The sequence below is a fragment of the Lithobates pipiens genome, unplaced genomic scaffold (assembly GCF_037356315.1).
Source record: "Lithobates pipiens isolate NorthernLeopardFrog02 unplaced genomic scaffold, aLitPip1_a1.2 Scaffold_13, whole genome shotgun sequence".
In the NCBI taxonomy this organism is placed as follows: domain Eukaryota; kingdom Metazoa; phylum Chordata; class Amphibia; order Anura; family Ranidae; genus Lithobates; species Lithobates pipiens.
Window position 1 is genome coordinate 431,669,443 of NW_027507718.1, and position 25,630 is coordinate 431,695,072.

Sequence of the window (25,630 nt, forward strand, 5' to 3'; positions counted from 1 at the left end):
TCTTCCTCCTCCGCTGATATGTTGGAAGAACATTTTTGGTTCTGGGTGATGCCAGCAGCCCAATTTTTCTGCCCCTGTTTAACAGGGGCGTTTAAGTACAATTTTTTTTGCAATGCTTTGCAGCAGGGCTAATTCCTGCAATAAAACTAGAGTATATGGCAGAGGTTGCAGTGTGATGGCACCAGCACCAGTGCCTAAGGCCCAATTTTTCTGCCCCTGTTTAACAGGGGCGTTTAAGTACAATTTTTGATGCAATGCTTTGCAGCAGGGCTAATTCCTGCAATAAAACTAGAGTATATGGCAGAGGTTGCAGTGTGATGGCACCAGCACCAGTGCCTAAGGCCCAATTTTTCTGCCCCTGTTTAACAGGGGCGTTTAAGTACAATTTTTGATGCAATGCTTTGCAGCAGGGCTAATTCCTGCAATAAAACTAGAGTATATGGCAGAGGTTGCAGTGTGATGGCACCAGCACCAGTGCCTAAGGCCCAATTTTTCTGCCCCTGTTTAACAGGGGCGTTTAAGTACAATTTTTGATGCAATGCTTTGCAGCAGGGCTAATTCCTGCAATAAAACTAGAGTATATGGCAGAGGTTGCAGTGTGATGGCACCAGTGCCTAAGGCCCAATTTTTCTGCCCCTGTTTAACAGGGGCGTTTAAGTACAATTTTTGATGCAATGCTTTGCAGCAGGGCTAATTCCTGCAATAAAACTAGAGTATATGGCAGAGGTTGCAGTGTGATGGCACCAGTGCCTAAGGCCCAATTTTTCTGCCCCTGTTTAACAGGGGCGTTTAAGTACAATTTTTGATGCAATGCTTTGCAGCAGGGCTAATTCCTGCAATAAAACTAGAGTATATGGCAGAGGTTGCAGTGTGATGGCACCAGTGCCTAAGGCCCAATTTTTCTGCCCCTGTTTAACAGGGACATGTAATTACAATTCTTGATACAATATTTCACAGGAGGGCCCCTTCCTGTGCCCACCCAGAGTAACGGTGAGGACTTATCGTGTTGTGGCACCAGCACCACAACCACCAAAGGTCAATTTTTCTACCACTGTTCAACAATGGCATGTAATTACAATTCTTGATATAATCGTTCACAGCAGGGCGCTCCAGCGCCCACCAAGAGTCACTTTGAGGGCTTACAATGTTGTGGCAAAACCAACACCTTGTTCCGCCATTTCTGCAGAGCATATAGCCCCTACTTTCAAACATCCAACTTACAAACATCTCCTACTTGCAAACGCAAGGAGACAGCAGAAAGTGAGATGAAAAAAGATGGACGACAAAACAAATTATACAGGGGTGATAACCCTTCCCTATGTTTTCCAAAAAGCTTAAAAATAGTTTTTTTGACTGGAGCTACACTTTAAAAATGTACCAGTTGAAAATTACAAACAGATTCAACTTAACACAACAAACCTACACAGTCCCTGTCTTGTTTGCACCGCCTGTATACTGCTGTTCTGAGTATATAGGGCCTGGGGGCCACACGCATTTCCTTTTTTTAATATGGGTACAGGGTTCCCCTTAATATGCGTACAAGACCCAAATAGGCTGGTAATGGGCAGGGAGGGCTACCCATGCCATTTTTCTCAATGATTTTCAACCATATTGCAGGAACCAGATATAACATTAAAACCGCAAGCAGTTTTAAATGGTGTTATTTCCGTTTAATGTCATTTTGTGCGTTGACTGTTCTAAACACGGGAAACACGTGGCACTTCACAGGCATACTACAGACACCCCCTAGGCACCATATTTAAAGGAATATTTCACTTTTTTTTCACTTTAATCGTCATTAAAATCAGTGCTCCCGCCAAAACGGCCGTTTTTAAAACTTTATTTTGCATTGACCCATGTCCCCTGAGGCAGGAGCCAGGTCCCCAAACCCTTTTTAGGACAATATCTTGCATATTAGCCGTTAAAATTAGCACTTTCCATTTCGAACGTTCGAGTCCCATAGACTTCAATGGGGTTCTAACGTTCGTAACGAACGCGGGGTCCGTTCGAAAGTTCTGGTGCGAACCGAACCGGGGGGTGTTCGGCTCATCCCTATTGTAGACACATGGAGTCCCCTCCTCTAGTTAGGCTGCTAGGTTAAATTTAGTTTTGTCTTCCTTGTAGTGGATGCCACAGTGATTGATTGATTGTTTTTTGTCTGTTCAGGGTTACCGGAGCTGAGTATTTGTTTACTTCCATCTTGCCTCTAAAACAGCAGGGCGCTTCAAATGAGCAATGTGAATATTTATCATGCTCCAGCTCATCCCTGGAGGGAGGAATCCAGAAGGTGGCTAGGGAGGTGATACATGTTTGTTTCTTTTCCCTCTGGGGAGGGTTCCAGTCCTCTTAGGGCTGCTGCCCCTGGAGGCAGACGGGAGGGAGAGATGAGGGTGCTCTGGTGAGTCTGAGTATCCAGCCCTTATTAGCAGTGGTCCTTTATGCACCTGGCGGCAGCTTTACTGAGAAATCCACCTGTGGATGCTGTATGGCAGAAAGCTCCTATGACACTATAAGTAAAGACCTTGCTGGGCTAGCTGTGCAAGTGTCAGAAGTGAACTAAGTGGCAGAAGCTGTTATATGGACTGGGACCGTTATTATACGGTCATAGAAATAATGTCAATTCCCTATTACCTTCAGGAAAGGTGGCTATAGAGAAGATTAGTGAGACGTTTCTCCTCCCGTTACTGCTATTGATCATTTTGGAGTATCCCAGGAACCTAAACACCTCTCCAGTGAAAGTTCTTCAACAATAAATACTAAAGAGAAATCCCTCATGGGTGTCAAACGGGCGGCCCCCCAGCTGATTCAAAACTACAAGTCCTATTATGTCTCTGCCTGTGCGAGTCATGCTTGTAACTGTCAGCCTTGCAATGCCTCATGAGACTTGTAGTTATGCAATGGTTGGAGGGCCATCAGTTTGACACCTGTGCAAGACTGAGCTTGAATTTTCATGTGCGTGGAACTGTGTTTGTGTGACCTGGTCTCTTTTATTTTCTGCAAACAAAACTTGAAGCTGGAGGGAAGTGTGGTAGGGGGGACTTGGGCAATCTATAAGATTTAATATGAAAAATAAAAATTAAGCTCAAATAGCAATACCCAAAATGTCTGCTACCTCACACCTAGGCACTTGTGACCTTTCTATCATTTCAGGACTTTGCAAGATTGGGATTAATTAGTTTCCTTAAATTGGATTTCTGAATTGTGCCAGCTGAGTGCTGTGGATTTTTTTTAATGCACTTGGAGAAATTTACCTATTATGACTGACATGGTCAGTAAACCTATATTCTCATTTTTCTGTTCTGATTCTGAAGCTTTTGCAGTTACAGTTTATTTACAAGTATAAGTGCTTCTTTTATTTGCCGGCTTGCATTTTATATTATTTAAATACTCTGCAATATTTGTATGCATATATAACATTCTGCTTCTCTGCTGGTAATTGCTCCTATAATATATTTTCTAAACACATTATGTTAGATTAGTAATTTTAATTTATAAGGTGCTAGCATCTCTCATAGACCCGTTCAGTAGGGAAGCTATAAACATCTATGATGTAATAAACTTTATTATTTTTTATTCTACTGATATGTCAAAGTTTTGTGCACTACTACATCACTGAGCAATCAATAGCAAGTGACAATGAAGTTCAGTCATGGCTTAAAAAGGATAGAGTTAAGAAGGCATATAAAATAAGTAAATGTAATGAGCATTTATGATGTGCAGTAAGCAACCAATCAATCAGAGTGTCCATTTATTCAGCATATACTGTATATATAAAATGCTAAATAATGTGTAAGCCTATATTTTCACAGGTGTTTTAACCTCATACAAATTGCAGCAGCAGGAATCTGCTAATTCCTGCTATTGTTTTTGCTACCTGTGAGTGGCTAGCGGCAGCCACTGAGCCCTTACACTTTAATGACAGGCTGCTGTTGGCCACAGTTATTTGTGGCTGTTCACACAGCCAGTGATTACCTGTGGAGATCACTGTTGGATGCATTCTCTCTCGCATAAATAAAGGGGCAGGTTTTCCTGGCTGACATCATTGACCAAATATGAATATGATCATATCTGGTCAATTATGTCATAGGAGAATATTGGTTGGAGGGCAATGGGCATCAGGATTGGTGATTAATTGCATCCCTGGATGACATGATTGAAAAGGGATGTAGATTGTGGGATATTGTTAATTTTTATTATTAATGGACTTCTAAAAAAGTGTGTGATTATTGACTGTTCACGTGATTTTTGTGAATTATTAGAGGTATTATGTGTCCCTTACATTGGGGTGGGAAGTATTTTGGTGCCCCTTTATTTTCAAAAGGGGTTTCCTGATTCTGATAAGCCTTCTGCTTATACACCCCCACAATCACTGGGCCAAGGTTGTGGTGAAGAGGCCCTTGCTTGTCCTCATTGAGATGTTGGGGGCATGTAGCCTGGTATGATTCTGGGGAGCTGCTCAATACTCAGATATTTGTCTGGTGTAGATTTTTGGGGAGAACTCCATATATTTTTTTCCTGTCTTTTGTGTGGGGTTCCCCATTAAAATCCATACTGCAGGGTTGTTTTTTAGTTTGGTCCCCTTAAAATGTGTACTTAACCTGAAGGGGCTGGTATAAAATATGGGGGGAAAGCCAAAACATTTTTGTTGCATACTATTCCTGGTCACATTATGTACAAGGCTGGGGATTTCCAGCCAGCAAGTGAATGACATTACGTGATGTCTCTTGGTGATGTTATATGCTGACAAATGCTGGCACAAGTAAAATTTGATCCAAACTTTAAAAAAAAAAAATTTGAGAAAGGTGACCATCTGCATATACGAGCTAATATTGTTAATATTGGTGTACTAATCAGGAAATGCAGCATATGAACAGCTGTAAATAATCTGCAGGACAAACATCAGCAGCATTAAAGTGGCTGTAAACCCCAGTCATCAAATCTGAACAGAGCACACATATCTCTCTTTTTTTTATCTCTCTCTGTTGTTTCTCTCTGGTGCTTCGTTCCTTATCAGCATGTGACACCTCTGAGAAGTTTTCTAGACACATGAGATCAATTTGTGACAGAGATAAGATCGCTTGTCTATTCAGAATACAAACCTGCATGTTCCTTTGTTCCTTTGTTCTTCTACTTATGTGGAGGGAGGATTTGCTCCAATCAGCTCTCACGCAGTGTGTAAGAGCTGTAACTGCAGCTCTCAACCCCCTCCCCCTGCTCCTCACAGATACATAAGAATTTTATCACAAATCTGCACTTTTGAAGGGTTGTAGACAAGAGAAAACTGCAGCTAAACAAGTAAAACATGCGTAGAATGAGTTCTTTCATCTCTGTGAATCATCTGAGGCTGTTTACTTCACTGGGTATATGTGAGGGTTTAAAACCATTTTAAGATGTAAAAATACTTTCCATCTGAAATTTGCCCATCTCAGAATTCAGTAAGGGTTAATTTTAATAGACCAGTGACCTCAAGCCCTATGCAAAACTTTCCCTATGAACTTTATCAGTAGCGCTTCCTATGTTTTTTTCAATTACAGCTAAGCACATTGTCAATCTGACTGCTGAAAACCCAATATTTTTTAGTGATCAAGCTAGCTTATTCAATTCCCTCTTACTGGCCCTTGATAACCAGTAGCTAGGTGCTGGAAGCAAAAGATAGCAAATCAGCTAATAGGGGTGATTTATTAATGGTGCAAAGACTGTTTATTGAATATAATTTTTAATTTTGCAAATGAGGATTTGCAACTTTCAATGAACATTCAAAGTATATGTAAACACTAGTAATGTACTTCTCTTATTTGCTCCCTTTGGCCTTTTAAATACACCATTGAAAGTGTTTTGTTATGTCTGTTCACTAAATACACAATACTTGGTGATCCTGAAAGAAGTCTAGTAAACTCATAGCTCCCTATGCTCACTGAACAGGTGAAATTACCATATTTGGCCTCTTTGTCCACCCCAACCTTTGGCTGCTGCAACCAGTAGTGATTCATTTAATGGCAATTTTACTTCTGAAAATGATTTCTTAGACCACCTACCATCCTGTTTCACATAGTAAACAAGCTTATGGATATCCCAGAGGACTTCATTGATCAAATATAGTCATGGCCATGTGACTTCAGCCAGTATCACTGGCTAACTTGCTAACCTTCAGCAACCAGGTCATTGTGCTTGTGTAGGTGGGCCAGTGGGGCATAGATCATCATGACGGATGATGGATCTATATTGCTAGACAACTTCTTTGATGATAGATTTAAACAGTGGGACTTTTAAATAAATGAGTAACATAGCAGTACCATGTACTCATTCATGAGGGGGGGGATATCTGAGGGTCCCCTTATTCTAAAGGTAGATTCAATATTCACCCCACAGGAGCTCACATCCAGATCATAAGAATAGGACCCATATTTCAATGATTAAAGATAAAAGAGGAGAGATTCAATACTCCACTCCAAAAATTGCAGAAAATTTTCACAGGTACTATAGTGAGCTGTATAACATAAGAGGGAAAGGGGGAGATAAAGAGACAAGGAAAGGAAAAATAGAGGAATATCTTCGGGACATGGACTTCCCCAGGGGAGTAAAGGAGGAGATGGAGACATTAGAAGCTCCGATAACACCGGAGGAAGTGAGTAGAACAATTAACAATACAGCACTCGGGGGGAGTCCTGGCCCCGATGGATATTCGATTTTGTACTATGAGAAGTTCCAGAAGCTCCTGATCCCAAAACTCTGTGACTATTTCAATGCAGTGGGAGTAGGAGAGAGGTTCCGGGAGGAAGCCTTGTGCGCACACATAACCCTGATTTTGAAAGAAGGTAAGGACCCAGCAGCTGTAGAGAGTTACCGACCGATCTCCTTACTAAACACGGACATAAAGATCTTTTCGAAAATATTAGCAGAAAGATTAAAATCCCTCCTTCCGGATTGGATCCATCCGGATCAGGTGGGGTTTGTCCAGGGGCGAGAGGGGAGAGATAACTCCATAAAGTCCATAGCACTAATTCAGGAAGCTACTAGGAGAAGGACCCCCACAGTACTGCTGTCAGTAGATGCCGAAAAGGCCTTCGACAGAGTGGAGTGGGAGTTTATAGATAGGGTATTAGAATATCTAGGACTGGGAGAAAGGATGCTGAGATGGATTAAATCCCTATATTGGCAACCAACAGCGAGAATCAGAGTAAACGGATCCCTGTCTCGCCCCCTGCAACTGTTCAATGGGACGAGACAGGGATGCCCCCTCTCACCGATCATGTTCGTGATCTCACTGGAACCACTGTTGGTGGCAATAAGGAGGAACCAGGACATACGGGGCCTTCGGGTTGGAGGGAGGGAATATAAAATCTCTGCATTTGCAGATGATGTACTGGTGTATATAGTCAATCCAATCACAACAATCCCACCCCTCCTTAAAGAGTTCGAACGGTTTGGCCATTTTTCAAACTTTAAAATAAATGCGACTAAATCAGAAATTCTAAACATAAATTTAATGCAGGTTGAACAGACAGCGCTAAGCTCCCAGCTACCATTTAAATGGTGCAAAGAAGAGCTGACCTACCTGGGTATAAAGTTGACGGCACAAACGGGTAACCTCTATGGGGCTAACTATCTACCTTTATTGAATAAAATTAAGGACAAGTTAAATAAAATGAGATATAAAGCTCTCACATGGATGGGGAGGATAAATACAATTAAGATATTTATATTACCATTAGTAATGTATACGCTCCAAATGATCCCTATCCCCCTGCCCGTAAGTTACCTGGGAAAGGTCAAATCAATGATTTTGTCGTTTATATGGGCTCGAAAGAGGCCGAGAATAGCCTATAATGTCTTAGTGAAGGAGAAAGAGAGGGGAGGGGTAGCTCTACCAGATCTCACTAAATACTACGAGGCGATAATAATTTCAAGGGTAGCGGACTGGTGTCACAACAAACAAGGGAAGAGTTGGGTAGATTTGGAAGTCACACTAAGTAACACAGAATTAGCTAAAATGATATGGATCCCTCCCCAATATAGGGATTTAGGGACGAGCACTTGCACATTAACTAGGCACACATTAAAAATTTGGGATAAAATAAATAAAAGACACAAGTGGCACTTTAACTCACCTTTAATGTCACTCTTGGATACAAACTACTTCCCCCCAGGGAAAGAGGAACGTTTATATTATAGTAGGTGGGCAAAAAGGGACGACATAACACTTTTAGAAGTAATGAAAGGGAATAGGATAAGCACTTTTAGGGAAATCACACAAGAATGGGGTTGTAAGCCACTGGACTATTGGAGATACACGCAAATGGCGCACTTCACACAAGGTTTACCACAACCATTAAGAGGAAAGACACAACTTTACCCACTGGAAAAGCTATTTAAAGACCCACAATGTCTACAGAAAAGGATTTCTAAAATATACAAAATATTAAAGCAAGAGGGAGACGCAGAGCTTCCAGACTACTTGAGGAAATGGGAGGAAGAAATAGGGCCCTTGAGAAATCAGGAGCAGAGGAGCAAAATAATTAAAATGACTTATTCCCTGGCAAAAGATGTGCAAACGATCGAAATGGCCTTTAAATTAATAGCGATGTGGCATTTGACGCCACAGAGAATACAGAGGTTCAGTGAGGAAAGTCAGAAGTTATGTTGGAGGGAATGTGGGGGACTAGGTTCGTTTAAGCACATATGGTGGGATTGCCCCAAAATAATCCCTTTCTGGGATCAAATAAGAGAATTGACACTTCTAGTGACAGGGGAAAGGGTGGGAAATTCTCCATGGGAATGCCTGTTCCACGATACAAAGAAAGAGATCAGGCAATATAGAGACACAATGACCCCAGTCTTATTGAATGTGGCTAAATCCTTGATTCCGTGTCATTGGAAGTCCGTGCAGGTACCGACAGTAGCAGAGTGGACCCGGAAAGTAGAACACATAAGGGTAATGGAGGAATCTATACAAAGACTGGAGGACTCAGGCCTAAAACACTTAAGCAAATGGCAACAATGGGGAGCATTTATGGAAAAAGAGCAACACACATGGTTGGGAAGGGAAGGAGATGAAGGAGGGGAGTGATGTGGGGGATTGGGGGATGTGCTTCTTTTCTTTTTTTTTTTTTTTTTTTTTTTATTTTGGGGGAGGGGTATCTTAGTATTGGTATAAAAATAATGAATGTAGCTGAAATACATATATGATGATTTGTAAACGAGAAAAGAAATAAAGAGTATATAAAAAAAAAACAATACTTGGTGATCCTGAAAGAAGTCTAGTAAACTCATAGCTCCCTATGCTCACTGAACAGGTGAAATTACCATATTTGGCCTCTTTGTCCACCCCAACCTTTGGCTGCTGCAACCAGTAGTGATTCATTTAATGGCAATTTTACTTCTGAAAATGATTTCTTAGACCACCTACCATCCTGTTTCACATAGTAAACAAGCTTATGGATATCCCAGAGGACTTCATTGATCAAATATAGTCATGGCCATGTGACTTCAGCCAGTATCACTGGCTAACTTGCTAACCTTCAGCAACCAGGTCATTGTGCTTGTGTAGGTGGGCCAGTGGGGCATAGATCATCATGACGGATGATGGATCTATATTGCTAGACAACTTCTTTGATGATAGATTTAAACAGTGGGACTTTTAAATAAATGAGTAACATAGCAGTACCATGTACTCATTCATGAGGGGGGGGATATCTGAGGGTCCCCTTATTCTAAAGGTAGATTCAATATTCACCCCACAGGAGCTCACATCCAGACCTAGGCCCCCCTGGCAAGGTACCCTCCCCATGTTAAAGGCATGTGGCCTGGTATAGTTTGGTAGGGGGTGCATGCTCTCTGCCTTTCCCTTTCCTGGTCAGGCTGGTATAATGATCTGGTATGGATGTTGATGAAGACCACACTATCTTTTTGTCTGCGATCACCCACTAAACTACAGTATACTACAACCTTATAAGGGAAAAGTTTCTGTTATACAGTAGATTAAGGGGGACCCCTCATTGTTTTTTTTCCCTGGGACCCCCCTCAAAAATCCATAGTACCCCTTATTACTTATTCACAAAAAAACACACTGTCCAGGAATGTAAAAAATGTGTTGCCACCCACTTCACATCATCACACACTACACGCCCTCCATGTGACATCACGTCCAGCCCGGTGCCATCCTGCATTCCACACTGGTCACGGCAGTGTTCAGCCGCTTCCTGCTCCCATCCAGGATACACAGACCTACTGTACACAGCCAGTACTGGAGGCAGCCACAGCCATAGGACGATTTGGAGAAGCCCTGGGGTGTGCATGTTTGTCCAAAACGTTTGTTTTTATCCACTATTTCACGAGTTGCCACTTGTCTTGTTCTTTTCATTTAACCTTTGTTTTTAATGCTGCACTTAGTCTAGCGCCCCTTTGTTCCTATTGCTGCTGTAGCTGAGCCAATGAGGAGTGAGATAGCTGAGGGAGCCTCTGCTCTCGTGCACATTGATCGGGCTCAGGTAAGTATTAGGGAGGCTGTGGGGGGAAGCTGCATGCAGAATATTTTTTTTTACCTTATTGCATAGAATGCCTTTACAACCACTTTAAGATGTATATTTATTATGTAGTTTCATGGTACACAGCCTATAGTACAGTAAATCTTCACATTCCTGTGTCTGAAGTTTTATTTCTATGTTCAAACATGAGGCATGCCGCATGGAACTAGACATTTTAATGCATGACCTATGTCTGTACAGGCAGTACATCTGACTTACAAACGATTCCTACTTACAAACGGAGGGAGACAAGAGGAAGTGAGAGGAAATCAACCCCAAGGAAGGGAAATTAACTCCTGTAATGCCACGTACGCACGATCGGAATTTTGGTCAGAAAAAGCTCTGATGGTTTTCCCGACGGAATTCCGATGGGATTTCGCTCAAGCTGTCTTGCATACACATGGTCACACAAAATTCCGACCGTCAAGAACGTGGTGACGTACAACACGTATGACGGGACTAGAAAAAGGAAGTTCAATATCCAGTAGCCAATAGCTTCCATCTCGTAGTTGAATCTGAGCATGCATACGTTTTTGCATGTCAGAATTGCATACACACGATCGGAATTTTCCAGCGGAAATGCTCTCAAATTTTTGCCGCGGGAATTCGGCCAGCTAACTTATGATGGAGCATACACATGGTCGCATTTTCCGAAGAAAAGCTCTCATTGGTGTTTTACTGGCCAAAATTCCGATCGTGCATAAGCGTTATCATGGGAAAAAGGTGTCTCTACTGAAGCGTTATCACCAATCCTTGTTCCCACAACCAAACATTTTCAAGATACAATTGTAATTGGGACAGAATGTGAGGGGAAATCTTTTGAACAGGCACACAGAATGCAAAACAAATGTTACAGAGGTGTTAACCCTTCCCTATGCTATCCAAAAATCTTGAACTACACTTAAAAAATGTACCTGTTCAAACTTACATACAAATTCAACTTAAGAACAAACCTACATACCCTATCTTGTTTGTAACCCAGGGACTGCCCGTGGTCTAAGAACTGACACTCTCTGTGAAGAAACGTCCTATCCCACAATCTCTGGTTCTTTCAGTCTAGTGCTTGCTCAGGCAAGAGTTTGTAATTAGATCTGACACCGACACAAGCAGGCAAAGCAATTAACTGCAAAATATCACTATTTCATCACATTAGCACTCCCACATTTGTGAAGCAACAAAGAGGAAATGGCAAAGCATGCACTGGACAATGTGTTACCTAGAACAAGAAGTTGCCTGTTTCTTTAGAAAATAGGGACAAGCTAGATGAATGAATACATCGACATAGAGAATCGATCAGCCATGACACTACAAACTGCAACCACACAATGTGAGCACATCTTGGTAAGGCAAACAAATAATGCAGAAAATATAACTACACAAATACCTAGTTAAAAAAAAAAAAATATTTGAAATGTACGTCTTTAAAAATATGGTTATTTTAAATGTAGTCCTTTAAGCCTTATTAAATGTTCCTTTGCCTAGGCTATTGGACAGTACTTGAAAGAAAAAATGAAAGAATTGGCCTCCGAAGACTTCAATTAAGTTTAACCACCATGCTTGGGGATCTCAACTTTTTTCCATTATTTTGGCAAATGAATTTCGGCTCACTCACTATTAGTTTTCACCCTGGCAGGATCATCTGTGTATAATAAAATGAAACCTTAAAAAATAAAATGAATACAGTCACTACATCTGAGGACCGATAAGCTTCAAAATTGTAATTGTGTTCTTAGATTTAGATATACCTTATTCAGTACATTGCTCGGTAAACAGATTCCTCTCGTTTTGTTAAATACATGAACTCTGCTGACTTTGACAGATGAATTCAGGATTTGTATATCCGAGTACCTCCGTTTTTAGAGGTTCCAAGTGATCAAATCTAAATGAATAGGGATATGGCACATGCCTTTCATTTGTATTGCTGGTTTACAATTGTTTTGGAAAAGAAAGGTTTGATTTAAACTGTATTTTTACTATTAAAGCAAAAGACCCTATCTGTGTTGGCATATTTATTTAAATATCAGCAGCCAGTATTATTGACACTCTCTACAAACTAGGTCAAGAACAAATCTACTATGAATACATTAGACAATATTAAACCATAAAGAGAAAACACCGAGACCAATGGATTCAATGTCATGGTATTGTAAACCCAGGGTATATTGTACTATGATTATAAACAATATTGTGTGTAATTTCAGCAATGATACCTATTAATAAAGAAAAAAACTCAACATATTTTTGTGGCCTATACAGTACAAAGCATTGCATGAGATATTATATTTGATAATTGACTGCTTTAGCTGCATGAAAGTGTAATTGAAATAATCTTGTTACTTAACAAGAAAAACGTAGCTTTCATGAATGTAGTTGTTCACAACAATCATTTTAAGATTAGGAAGCAGCAATAGATGACACCTGGATGTGCTTACAATAGTACCGGAGGCCCTGGTCTTAATTTAGTTCAATTATCTATGCAAATATAGTGTTATGAGTCTCCAAAATGATCTGATTGCACAGACATAAAGGAATCATTGTCCCGCTCAAACTAAGGAGGAGAGTAACAAGAGGGAGGTAGAGACAAAATGATTATATAATGCCTTCTGCCTGATTTACACCTATCTCTAGCTAGAAGCCTTTGTTCTTTATCCTCCCACTACTACCATATCTGCAAGGAGAGAAAAAACGGCTGAAATTTGGCCTTTGCATATATCAGCCAGTCCGACAGAAGTCGGCTGTTTGGTCAGCTTCTGTCAGATATGCATTCTGGAAAACCAGCAGCCGACTGGCTCCCGATCAGTGTTCTCAGCCAATGGCTGAGAGTGCTGACTGGAGTGTTCTGGTGGGGGGCTGTCCCCCTGTCAGAACACAATAGCTCAGCATGGAGATTGCTGTACTAATATTGGATTGTTAGTACAGTGGCTCTGACCAGAGCTGTCAGTTTCTTTTTTCATTCAACCCACTGGGTTGAATGAAAAAAATAATAATGCTGTGTACTAGGCTTAAGTTATACTGCAGTACTAGAAGAATGGGGGCAATACAGACTGCACCCTCTACCCCAAAATATACCAGCCAGGAACTAAGTAGCCTATTTAACCTAACTGATGTGCAGATACATTTCAATTCCCTTTTCCCATGTTAATTAATTTGCTGGTTTACAAACATGAAAAATAAAAATGTAAAATATACTGTATATACTGTATGTGTGTATGTATATATATATATATATATATATATATATATATATATATATAGAGAGAGAGAGAGAGAGAGAGAGAGAGAGAGAGAGAGGAGAGAGAGAGAGAGAGATAGAGAGAGAGAGAGAGAGAGAGAGAGAGAGAGAGAGAATCAATATTGTGCTTTAAACCATTTTGATAAAATGTAGTTGTTGAGTGAACAGTGTTTATATGGTATAATCATTCCAATGCCACACTATTTGTAATTATATAGAGCCTTTGTTATGTCTTTCTTGTTTTAAATCTGTGTATTTTAAACTGTGATTGTAATGAAATTTAAAACTTTTTATACTAACTATGTTATCCCAGGTTTTTGTATGGTACAATTAAAGTCCATTTCAGCCCCCCCCCCAAAAAAAAAACTATTTTGTTGGGACAAAGGTACCTCCCCCCCTTTGTTTTCTATACATCACTATAAATGTGGGCCCTCCTCTAAAAAAAAAAAATGTAGTTTCAATTAAAAATAAGAGAATTGGCCTTCCAGTTCTGGCACCTAATGCAATAGCCATGAGTGTGAACAGCCCCAACTCGCTACCTGTTCTCCCTGTGAATGTAGCATCTCTCCCCGCCAATTTGACATTGTGGTTGCTGAGATCCACCACAGACACAGGCATAGACAAATTGTTAACAAAATTGCTATCAGCCAAGCGCAATAAGGCTCAGCATTAAGACCCCTTTCACACTGCACCGCCCATAGCGTCGGAGGTAAAACGCCGCTATTTTTAGGTGGACAGTGTTCTTTGATTGCTTGGTTCTCAGTCTAAGAGCTGGCAGGGAACAGATGCAGCATTATACCAATGCTATATCCACGTAGGTAAGTATACTTCTTTAAAATAATGTTTTCCAAAACTTCTCTTTCAGACATTTAGACATTCTTGCCATCAAAGCAGAAGAGATGGTGATTTCAGCCTGCGTTCCAGCTCTGATCTAAATATGTAGCCTAGGGATCATGGGTCCCCCAGTGGTCTGGAGATTAGCTAACACATTTAGCTCATGATGATACAGGGCTTTAAAAAAGTATTCATAACCCTTGAAATTGTATGCGATACACCAACACAAAGTGGCATATAATTGTAAAGTGGAAGTAAAATGATAAATGGTTTTCAAAATATTTTACAAATAAATGTGTGAAAAATGTGGCGTGCATTTGTATTCAGCCCCCAATGCTTTGTAGAACCACCTTTCGCTGCAATTACAGCTGCAAGTCTTTTTTAGTTATGTCTCTACCAACTTTGCGCATCTAGAGAGTAACATTTTTGCCCATTCTTATTTGCAAAATAGCTAAAGCTCTGTCAGATTGGATGAAGAGCGTCTGTGAACAGCAATTTTCATGTCTTGCCACAGATTTTCAATTGTATTTAGGTCTGAACTTTGATTGGGCCATTCTAACACATGAATATGCTTTGCTATAAACCATTCCATTCTAGCTTTGGTTGTATATTTAGGGTTGTTGTCCTGCTGGAAGGTGAACCTCCACCCCAGTCTCAAGTGTTTTGCAGACTCTAACAGTTTGCCAGGTATTTGGCTCCATCCATCCTTCCATCAACTTTGACTTTCTTCCCTGTCCCTGCTAAAGAGAAGCATCCCCACAACATGATGCTGCCACCACCATGTTTCACAGTGAGGATGATGTGTTCAAGGTGATGTGCAGTGTTAGTTTTCCACCATACATTGCAATTTGCTTTTAGGCCAAAAAGTAAAATTTTGGTCCCATCTGACTGGAGCGCCTTATTCCACATGTTTACAAAGTAGGAAAAAAAGTAGGAAAAAACAGCACATTGCTTAGTAAAAACAGCACACACATTAACACTTGTTAGTTAACCCCTTCCCTGCCAGTGTCATTGGTACAGTGACAGTGCATATTTTTAGCACTGATCGTTGTACTGGTGTCGCTGGTTCCCAAAAAAGTGTCAAAAGTGTCAGTTAGATGTATGATTTGTCTGCTGCAATATTGCAGTCCCACTATAAGGGGCGGATCACCTCTATTACTAGTGAAAAATAAATAAAAATTCCATAAATATATCCCATAGTTTGAAGACGCTATAACATTTGTGCAAACCAATCAATATAAGCATATTTATTTTGTTTTGTTTTTGATCAAAAATAAGTAGCATCATATATTTTGGCCTAAATTGATGAAGAAATTCGATTTTTAAGTTTTTTTTTATTGGATGTGTTTTATAGCAGAATGTAAAAAATATTGTTTTTCTTTCAAAATTGTTGAGCTTTTTCTGTTTATAGCACAATCATAAAAAACGCAGAGATTATCAAATATCACCTAAAGAAAGCTCTATTTGTGGTAATAAAGGACATACATATTATTTGGGTACAATGTCGCATGACCATGCAATTGTCAGTTAAAGTTACGCAGTGATATATGACAAAAAATGGCCTGGTCATGAATGGGGGTAAATCTTCCGGAACTGAAGTGGTTAATGTTGGTATTAGTCATGTTATAAAACTGAGAAATAGTGCTGTTTGGGTTATAATGCAATGCACGACTTGTAGATATTTATAATGGTCAAGAGGATCATTAATCTGTTTGTAAGGTCCTAAACATTTTAAGCTCTGGCCCCACTAAAATGCTGTCAGTCACATGTATTCCCTTGGTTGCCCATTGTGTAATGTTAAGACCAGGAATAATGATGGGCAAACTAAGAAAAGGAAGGGAGAATATAGATCTTATTGGATCTCTTTTGCCCTGTATACATGACTGGTTTTCCTGTCAGAATAAACTCTTAATTTTTTTTTTCCGACGGAGTTCTGACGGAATTCTGCTGAAACTGTCTTGCGTACACATGATCACACCAAAGTCTGATCATCAAGAACGTGGTGACGTACAGCGCATATGATGGGACTAGAAAAAGGAAGTTCAATAGCCACTGCGCCACCCTTTGGGCTCCTTATGCTAATCTGTTGTTACTAGAAGTTTGATTAGAGACGATTTGTGCTTTTCAGACTCCAGCTTTTTCAGATTTACTGCTGTTCAGTTTGTGCTTGTGGGTTTGTATTTGGTTTTCAGTGCGTACATTCAGTTTGTATATGTTTTTCAGTGCATTCTTGTTCACTCATTGCTGATTTTCAGCTCACTCTTCACAGGCCTTTCTGTTCTTCAGTACATTCTGTTAAGTTCATTCTAACTAGCCGGTCATCTTGAAACCATTTTGCGAGTACGTACTCGTTGTACAGTTCTTGCTGTGTGGGGGCTTGGTGTTGGGGCTTATACTTTGACCCAAGCCCAGTCCATGAACAAGGCGAGGAGTAGTTCATGAACCAAGAATTGGTAATTCCAGCGTGACCAATTCTCGCACATGCCTCTGCTTCCTGAGATCCAGGAGAATATTCCTGATGATTTCAGGAACTTTGTCCAGATGACGAATCCCATTTTTCACAGTCTGTTGGCTTTGCTCACCCCTTAAATTATGAAGCAGGACGCCTGCATGCTGCGAGCCATCACTCCGGAGCAGAGGCTAGTCGCCACCTTGCAGTACTTGGCTACTGGGAGAAGTCTACAGGACAGGCATCTCCCCCCAGGCTCTGGAGATCATTATTCCAGAGACCTGTTCTGCCATCATTCAGGTCCTGTAGAAGGACTATATTAGGATAAGTTTTATCCTTTAACATCACATTATATGTATTTAATTTTTAGTATATATTTAGTAGATATTTAGTATTTTTTTTTTAGTTTACTATTGTATTGTATTTATTTCATCGTTCCCTAATTACCATGATTGGATTATGCTGTGTACCCTTTATCCTCATGCATGCTGGAAGCTTTTTAAATGCTCCTTTTTTGTCCTTCATACATATTTGCCTTCACTAACCTCCCCAGCATGCTATCCTGGGCCCATGTACACCTATAGCCTAGTCCCTTAACAATGTATTTTGTCAGCTCCATTGTAGTGCTTTTTTTTTACCCAAAACACCCCCTAAAATGTGTACAAATGTTATGTGTGTCCTTAAATTCAGGCAAAGTGCTGGAGGCTTTTTTTTTGGGGGCTCCCAAAGTCACCTCAAATTTTTACAATGGGCCATGGGGGGGAGGGGGGCATATATGATATAAGTGGACCTTAGGTTTTTGTCTTGATATACTCCTTTAAAAAATATTATACTGTTATACTGATGTCGGCCAAGAATGTTTTTGTTTAATCTGCTTGCAATGTTATGTCCAAAAGTACTTATATTTTCTTTTCTCTTTTGACTCCACAGTTCCCTTCAACGCCACAGGAATGGCAGACTGTGGCCTCCCATTTTGCCGACCATTGGGACTTTCCCAACTGTGGAGGGGCTATAGATGGGAAGTATGTCCACATCATGCCACCACCCCATTCGGGGTCTTACTATTATAACTATAAGGGTTTAATAGTATAGTGTTAATGGTGATGTTGTAGGCACAGTATGAGTTCCTCTATGTGAATGTGGGGAAAAATGTCCAGATGTCGGATGGAGGAGTCTTTGCCCAGACGGCATTGCCACCTGATGCAGAAAACGTGGATGGACTCCCGTTCGTCTTTATTGCTAATGAAGTATTTGGTCTGGGCGAGCACCTGATGAGGCCATTCCCCGAAAGGACCCTCACCCCGGAGAGGAGGGTTTTTAACTGGCCAGAGCGAGAAGAGTTGTTGAGAATACCTTTGGGATAATGGTCAGCTGGTTCTGCCTATTTCTGACAGAAATATGTATGGCGGACTACAAAGTCAACCAAAATTATATTGCCTCAGTTGGGCCTAAAGTCCGGACTTCCTATTAATCCCCTGATGGTCCTGGATACCGGCCATACTGGCTTGCCCCCCCCCCCCCCCCAAAGCACACGTGAAGTTTGGCAGAAATATGTAAATTATTTTATGGGTAGGGGGGCCATTGCTATGGCAGACGTCTAAAAAAAAAATTTAATAAAAAAAATGATCTGATAAAATCTTGATTTTCCTTCATTGCTTGTGTTTTTGGCTGTCTCCTAGGTTCTCCTAGTGCACTTGTAGTGCCAAGTGAATTTTCCTTTAGTAAATAAATCCCATTGTCAATGTAAACACAAAATTATTTCAAAACCTGGTATTGACCATTTAAATGAGAAACCACACATTGTTGATGAGCAAAGGTTTTACTCTGTGCACATTCACACATGTGCGTTTTCAACATTTTGGGTGTAAAAATTAGTTTTTGTATTTTTTTTTTTTTTTTTTTTTAAATAGGCATGTTTAATAACATATGACATACAAAACTCTGGAACTTACAAAGTTAAACATAGAAAACCAGAAAGAAATATCAGACATTATAGTATATCCTAAATGTCTGGATATTGCGTTTATCAGATGGGCTAATGCCACCCCTGTAAAAGCCAAATTTTGAAGATGCACACAATTTGGGAGTCAAAATGGGTATTTCCCTCCTGATCCCATGCCTAATGTCAACATGTGCTATCTGCCATCATGGGGGATCAATGGATGTGTTTTGGGGGTGCAACCCCTTCCTCACACCTACTTTATTTGGGAGGAAGGGGTTGCACTCACAAAACACGTACATTTGAATCCCCTGATGGCAGATAGCACATGCTGACACACTGTGTGCATCTTCAAAATTTGTTTTTTATTAATTACAAAACAAAATGGGTTTAGAGCAATAATGATTTTTTTTGTTCAAGAACTTTTAAATTCTCTCCAACACATCAATCATATTCATTTGTTGTTCAAGAAAATTTAGTTTGTTTCTTATGATGTTGATTTCACGATTCCATGTCATGTTGTTCTGGATTAGGAGTTGTGCACTTGCACTTGTGAATTTTGGAGCTTGCTCTTCCACAACCAGAAAATCACCTAAACATTTGGGGAAAAACATGTATTATAAATCTGCAGGTATACATATATTACCTGAAGCTGGGGTGTCAGACACTCACCTGTTGTGGTGAGTCTACCAACTGAAAAGGCAGCAGTTTAAGTGCTAGAAATTTAGCTAAGCTAGCATTTAACCACTGTGTGGATGGCTGGGAGTGAACATCTTTTGATGGTCCAGCAGCTGGGGCAGGGAAATTTGCCTGGTACAATCGGACGTGGGTGTACTGCTATCAGAGTGCCCACAAGTACTTGGCTGTGACATACCTAATTCTACAACTTCATTCCTCTCGGTGCAGGTTTCAGAGAGGACTGAAGGTATAGTGGGGTTGGAGATCCTAGCTGATGAGGAGCAAGGAGAGGTCTGCTTTGTTCTTTGGTGTGGGTCTTTAAGGTACACTTGCCAATGAGCTGCATGGCAGGTCAACATATGTCTGGTCAAGCATGTGGTGCCCGAGTGGCTGATGTTTTGGCCATGCGAGACACGCTTGAGACATATGTTGCAAATAGCAGCGGTGCGATCCGATGCACTCATCTCAAAAAAGGTCCACACCAAAGAACTTTTGGAATAACGCGCAGAGGCAGCGCCCTGCACAGGCAGAGCTCTGTGTTGTGATTCAGTCGGTGTGCTGCCCTTAAGCTAGCCCCAGGAGGGCATCCTGCCTCGTTGGAGATGTGCTCCTCCTCCTCTCTCCTATCAGCTACCCACGTGGAGTCAGTGACCTCATCAATCCCTCCCTCTTCATCACTGGAGCAAACCTGGCAGTATGCTGCAGCTGGTGGAACATGACTGCCAGATTGCTGTCCTTCTTGAGCATCCCCTCTCTCTGGGCTCATGCTACTACTTTCCTCTAGCTGGGTATCATCATCAGAGCCTTCAAAATGCTGGGCATCATCCTGGAGCGTGTACCCAACACTGTGCTTAAACAGTTTGGGGGACTCCTTAGGAGAACATGATGGATCTAGGGAAGGAGTGACTGATGACATTGAGACGAGGGAAGAGGACGCACTGGCAGCTGCTTGTACCCTGAGCCTGGGTGAGAGAGGATGAGGAGGATGAGGAGGGCTTGGTCATCCACTCTACCAAGTCTTCGGCATGTTGCGGCTCAAAATGTCCAGCTGCTGAAAATAAGGACAAGCCTGTCCTATGGCTACGTGCTGATGACGATGCACCCCGTCTACGACCAGCACTGTTGCCTCTGGACACAGAGCCTGCTTGCCCTCTTTTATTGGCTTGTGACTGTCTGCTTCTCCTTGTTGGCCTTCCAGACATACTAATGGCCTGCAGGGAGATAAGAACACCAGCAATTGGGGGTAGCTTCAGGTGTATACTGTGCAGGAGGCCCAATGCATCCACTGTAACTGCTGCAGCTGCCTGTGTTATAGGAACAGAACAACACCAGCAATTGGGGGTAGCTTCAGGTGTATACTGTGCAGGTGGCACAATACACTGACTATAACTGCTGCATATGTCTGTGGTATAGGAACAGAACAACACCAGCAATTGGGGGTAGCTTCAGGTGTATATGGTGCAGGAGGCCCAATACACCTACTGTAACTGCTGCATATGCCTGTGGTATAGGAACAGAACAACACCAGCAATTGGAGGTAGCTTCAGGTGTATACGGTGCAGGAGGCTCAATACACCCACTGTAACTGCTGCAGCTGCCTGTGGTATAGAAACAGAACAACACCAGCAATTGGGGGTAGCTTCAAGTGTATACGGTGCAGGAGGCCCAATACATGCACTGTAACTGCTGCAGATGCCTGTGGTATAGAAACAGAACAACACCAGCAATTGGGGGTAGCTTCAGGTGTATACTGTGCAGGAGTGCAGGAGGCACAATACACCAACTCTAACAGCTGCAGCTGCCTGTGGTATAGGAACCAAACAACACTAGCAATTGGGGGTAGCTTCAGGTGTATACTGTTTAGGAGGCACAATACACCCACTGTAACTGCTGCAGATGCCTGTGGTATAGAAACAGAACAATACCAGCAATTGGGGGTAGCTTCAGGTGTATACTGTGCAGGAGGCACAATACACCAACTCTAACTGTGCTAAGTTCAATCGCTAGAAAAGAAGGCACTGTCCCTGCCTATCCTATCTCTCTGAATGCCGCAGCAAACTACACAAGGCCACCACGCAGGCAGCCTTATATAGTGTGGGGCATGTACTAAACCCCCTGAACTATAATTATGTCTCTCCTCACTGCCGGCGCTGTGATTGACCAAGCATGCAGGTCACAGTGCTTGCTTGGCCAATCATCAGCCAGCAATGCATTGCGATGGCGCAGTGCATTGTGGGGCGTGAGCGCCACACGAATATGGCGCGGACGGCCCACAAAGTTCTGGCTTCGCCGAATGGGAGAACAGCCGGTGTTCGAGTCGAACACCCAGCTCATCCCTAGTCCCATCTATCCTATACATTAGGGGGGCTACAGGTTAATATGAATACATATCCAATATAAAGGAACACTCTAATCCAAACTCAAGAAAGGTTCAAAGCAAATGGGGTCATTTAGGCCCAGAGGCTATGTTGCTTTTAATTGGTAGATCTATCTAGGGTCTGTTTGTAAAATAATGCAATCAAACTCCCCCCTCCCCCCCCCCAGGGGAATGATGTATTATTGCCAAAGCTGTAAATGTAATGGTGTTTACTTGTTATTTATGTTTTGCCTCAAAGTGTCTTTCTAAAATACCTGTAGTGATATCTGTCACATGATCCTGTGTGTTTCCAGAGTTTTCTTTTTGTTTTACCAACATAATCTGATCTGCACTCACAAGTTAATAAATAAACTATTCCTAGTGTATTACAGTTGACAAAATGTCTAGGTTTTAAAGTTTCAGAGTTTGGAAGTAAAATTCCTCTATTCTGATTGATATACTGGCAATATTGACAATTGCCACATCAGAAAGTTCCTTTCGGAAGAGATTCACATGAGTCCCATTTTCCATATGGGGGAAAAGTGACTTGATAGGATATCTCTAATAGATGGATTTTTCTTAAAAGTCAGATGAGGCACATCTTCCACAAAGCTTTGATTCACAGGGTAAGTATGTGCCAATGTTTAGCGAAAATTTGTCTAAGCTGATCTGCTTGGTTATTATATATCATAATGGGGATTTGTGTGGATAATTTTAGTGGATTATTTGAGTGCTCACCCTGAAATAAAAGCAGATTGCTAGGAATGCTCATTTATATTCCTTTTTAAGTGATTTCTTGACATATTCTTGCTCTAAAAAGTGTTTTTGCAGTTCAGTAACTTGTTTCTCAAAGTCGGCTTTATCCGTGCAGTTTCTCTGAATGCAAAGATATTGACCCTTGGGATACTATTGATAAGATGTTGAGGGTATGCACTATTAAAAGGCAATAAGGAATTGCATGCAGTTGGCTTCCTTTATGCCAAGAAGGGACAAATGTTAAATTGAAGTCACTTGTGTTCAACAGATCTTCCAACCAACTGCTGACTCGTACCATTCCAGAAGATCAATATGTTGTTTATATACCTTTGAAATAATGTAATATGGTTTACATATACTGTCAGGTTATCACAGGCAAATAAATAGTGCTCCCCCTAGGTACAATTTTTCATACAATGGGGCACAAAAAAGAAACAAATTATGTGTCAAAAAAAATTTAAGCACGTATAATATACTCCTTACAACTCATATTTCTCTCTTCCAAGAATGAGGAGATAACAGTCAGTCCTTTCTTGTGTGGGATTCTAGAAAATAGAGCCTCCACATCAATGGTGACTAAAATTGTCTCTTTGGTTACATGAAGATTCAGTGTGATGGACCTGGGGAAACCACGCTTTCAAGTGAGTAAGAAGCAATCCTAAATAGTAGTCTTTAATTTACCACTAACTTACTGAATGCATATCCCACCCTTCTGCTTTGCCATGGGAAGCTGTTCACCAATGACTGTGTGGTCTCAAAATAAATAATTAGGCACAGGAATAGCCAGTGTTCTAAACAGATATAATAACTTAGGTATCAGTATCATTGTCAAAGCTGCCAAACAAAGGATTTAAGGTGATATCTAAGTGATTGATACCTTTGAGTTGTCACACTTATGGAAATGTAAACCTAAGCTTCTGTTTCAGAGAGATAGGAATGCCCAGATCCAGTATATATGATTCCACTCACCATGATTTCACTAACCTTGTAGTATGATATTTGATTAAACAACATCAAAGCTGAATGAACCGAAGCCAGGGAATTCTTGAAATCTTTTAACATCAAAATGATATCATAAGCGAAGAGGCTAATAGTGTGTATTGTATTTTGTATCAGGAAGCCAGAAATTCCAGGATGAGAATTAATATAGGTTGCCATTGGCTCCATTAATAGTTAACTGACAGTACCTATTACCAGACAATACCTGAGCCAGATATTACCAATGAATTCTGTCAAATGCCTTCTCTGCCTCTAATGCCAGATGTAGAGAAGGTGATCGCTGTACTCTAGCTAAGTAAATTATATTGATTAGACGATGAGTGGCATCTGTGGTCTGATGGCCCTATGTAAACCCCCAAATGATCTAGGTGTATGAGTAGAGGCAGGATGTCTATCAGGTGAGGAGCAATGCATTTATCATATATTTTAAAGTCATTGTTCAAAAGCGAAATGGGCCTAAAATTTTGTGATTTGGTCTTTCCCTGACTTGGGTAAAGTAAAGATTAAGGCTTTAAAGCGGTAGTAAACCCGCATTTTTTTTTTTTTTTTTTTAAACCTGCAAAGCAAAAGGCATAATGAGCTAGTATGCACCGCATACTAGCTCATTATGAAATACTTACCTTAGAACGAGGCCCCGACATCTCGCCCGATCCACGCCGAGGAAGCCGACATGCTCCCTCGGCGTCTCTTCCGGGTATCGCGGCTCCGGCGCTGTGAGTGGCCGGAGCCGCGATATCGTCACTCCCGCGCATGCGCGCGGGAGATTTAAATCCGGCCGGACGAGCGCTGCCGGATTTTCGCGGAGAGAACCCCCTTGTGCGCATGCGCCGCTGCAGTCAGCGGCGCATACCGAGGGGAATATCTCCTAAACCGTACAGGTTTAGGAGATATTTTTTTTACCTACAGGTAAGCCTTATTATAGGCTTTCCTGTAGGTAAAAGTTAAAAAAGTGGGTTTACTTCCACTTTAAGTATCTTAGGACAGAAAGAGGAAGAGCCAGCCGCTGCATTATAAATTTGTTCTTAATAGGGTGTTAAGAAATGTATAAATGTTTTGAAATACTCCCCAATAAAACCGTCTGGACCAGAAGATTTGTTATTTGGCAATGAGTTGATGATTCAATTGCTTTAAAGAGAGGTAAATGGTGAGTTTAACATTTTGCAAATGATCTTGAGGAAATGAGGGAGATTACATTTTTGAAAAAAGTCATTAATCGATTCTGCAAAAAAATGCAGCGCAAATCACCATATGACAAACCAAATGTCATAAAACATTGCATGTAAATAATAATACTGGTAGAGTGTGTATCAATAGCCCAAATCAATAAAACATGTATATAACAACACATGAATTTCATAAATTAATCTTTATGGCAAGAAGCCCTTCAACTTAAATGTGACATTCTTTATGCGCAGAAAACACACTTTTATAAACAAACATCCCCCAACTGCTCACATAGGAGTTTGCCTTACATTTTCACTGCCAATGTGGATACTAAGAAACAAGGAATTTTTACATCAATTAAAGACACTGTATCTTTTACCTTGCTTAAGGAAGTTAAGGACACACGGGGCCGATACCTAATTCTAATCTGCAATATTTTTATTTATTTTTTCAATCAAAAGAAGATTATTGTGTCAATACATCACATGTTACATAAAAAAAATATATATCCACAGGTATGCAAAATACAAATAAAAGGAATAAAACCACAGCACAACTCATCCCTAGTACCAAATAACACATAGAAAACTATAAAAACAATAGCAACCATCCATGTCGAGTAGGCAGGGTCTAACCCGCCAACCCAACCCAGAATAACAGAAGGCCAACGGGCCAAAGAATGATCATGGTCGCCCTCATC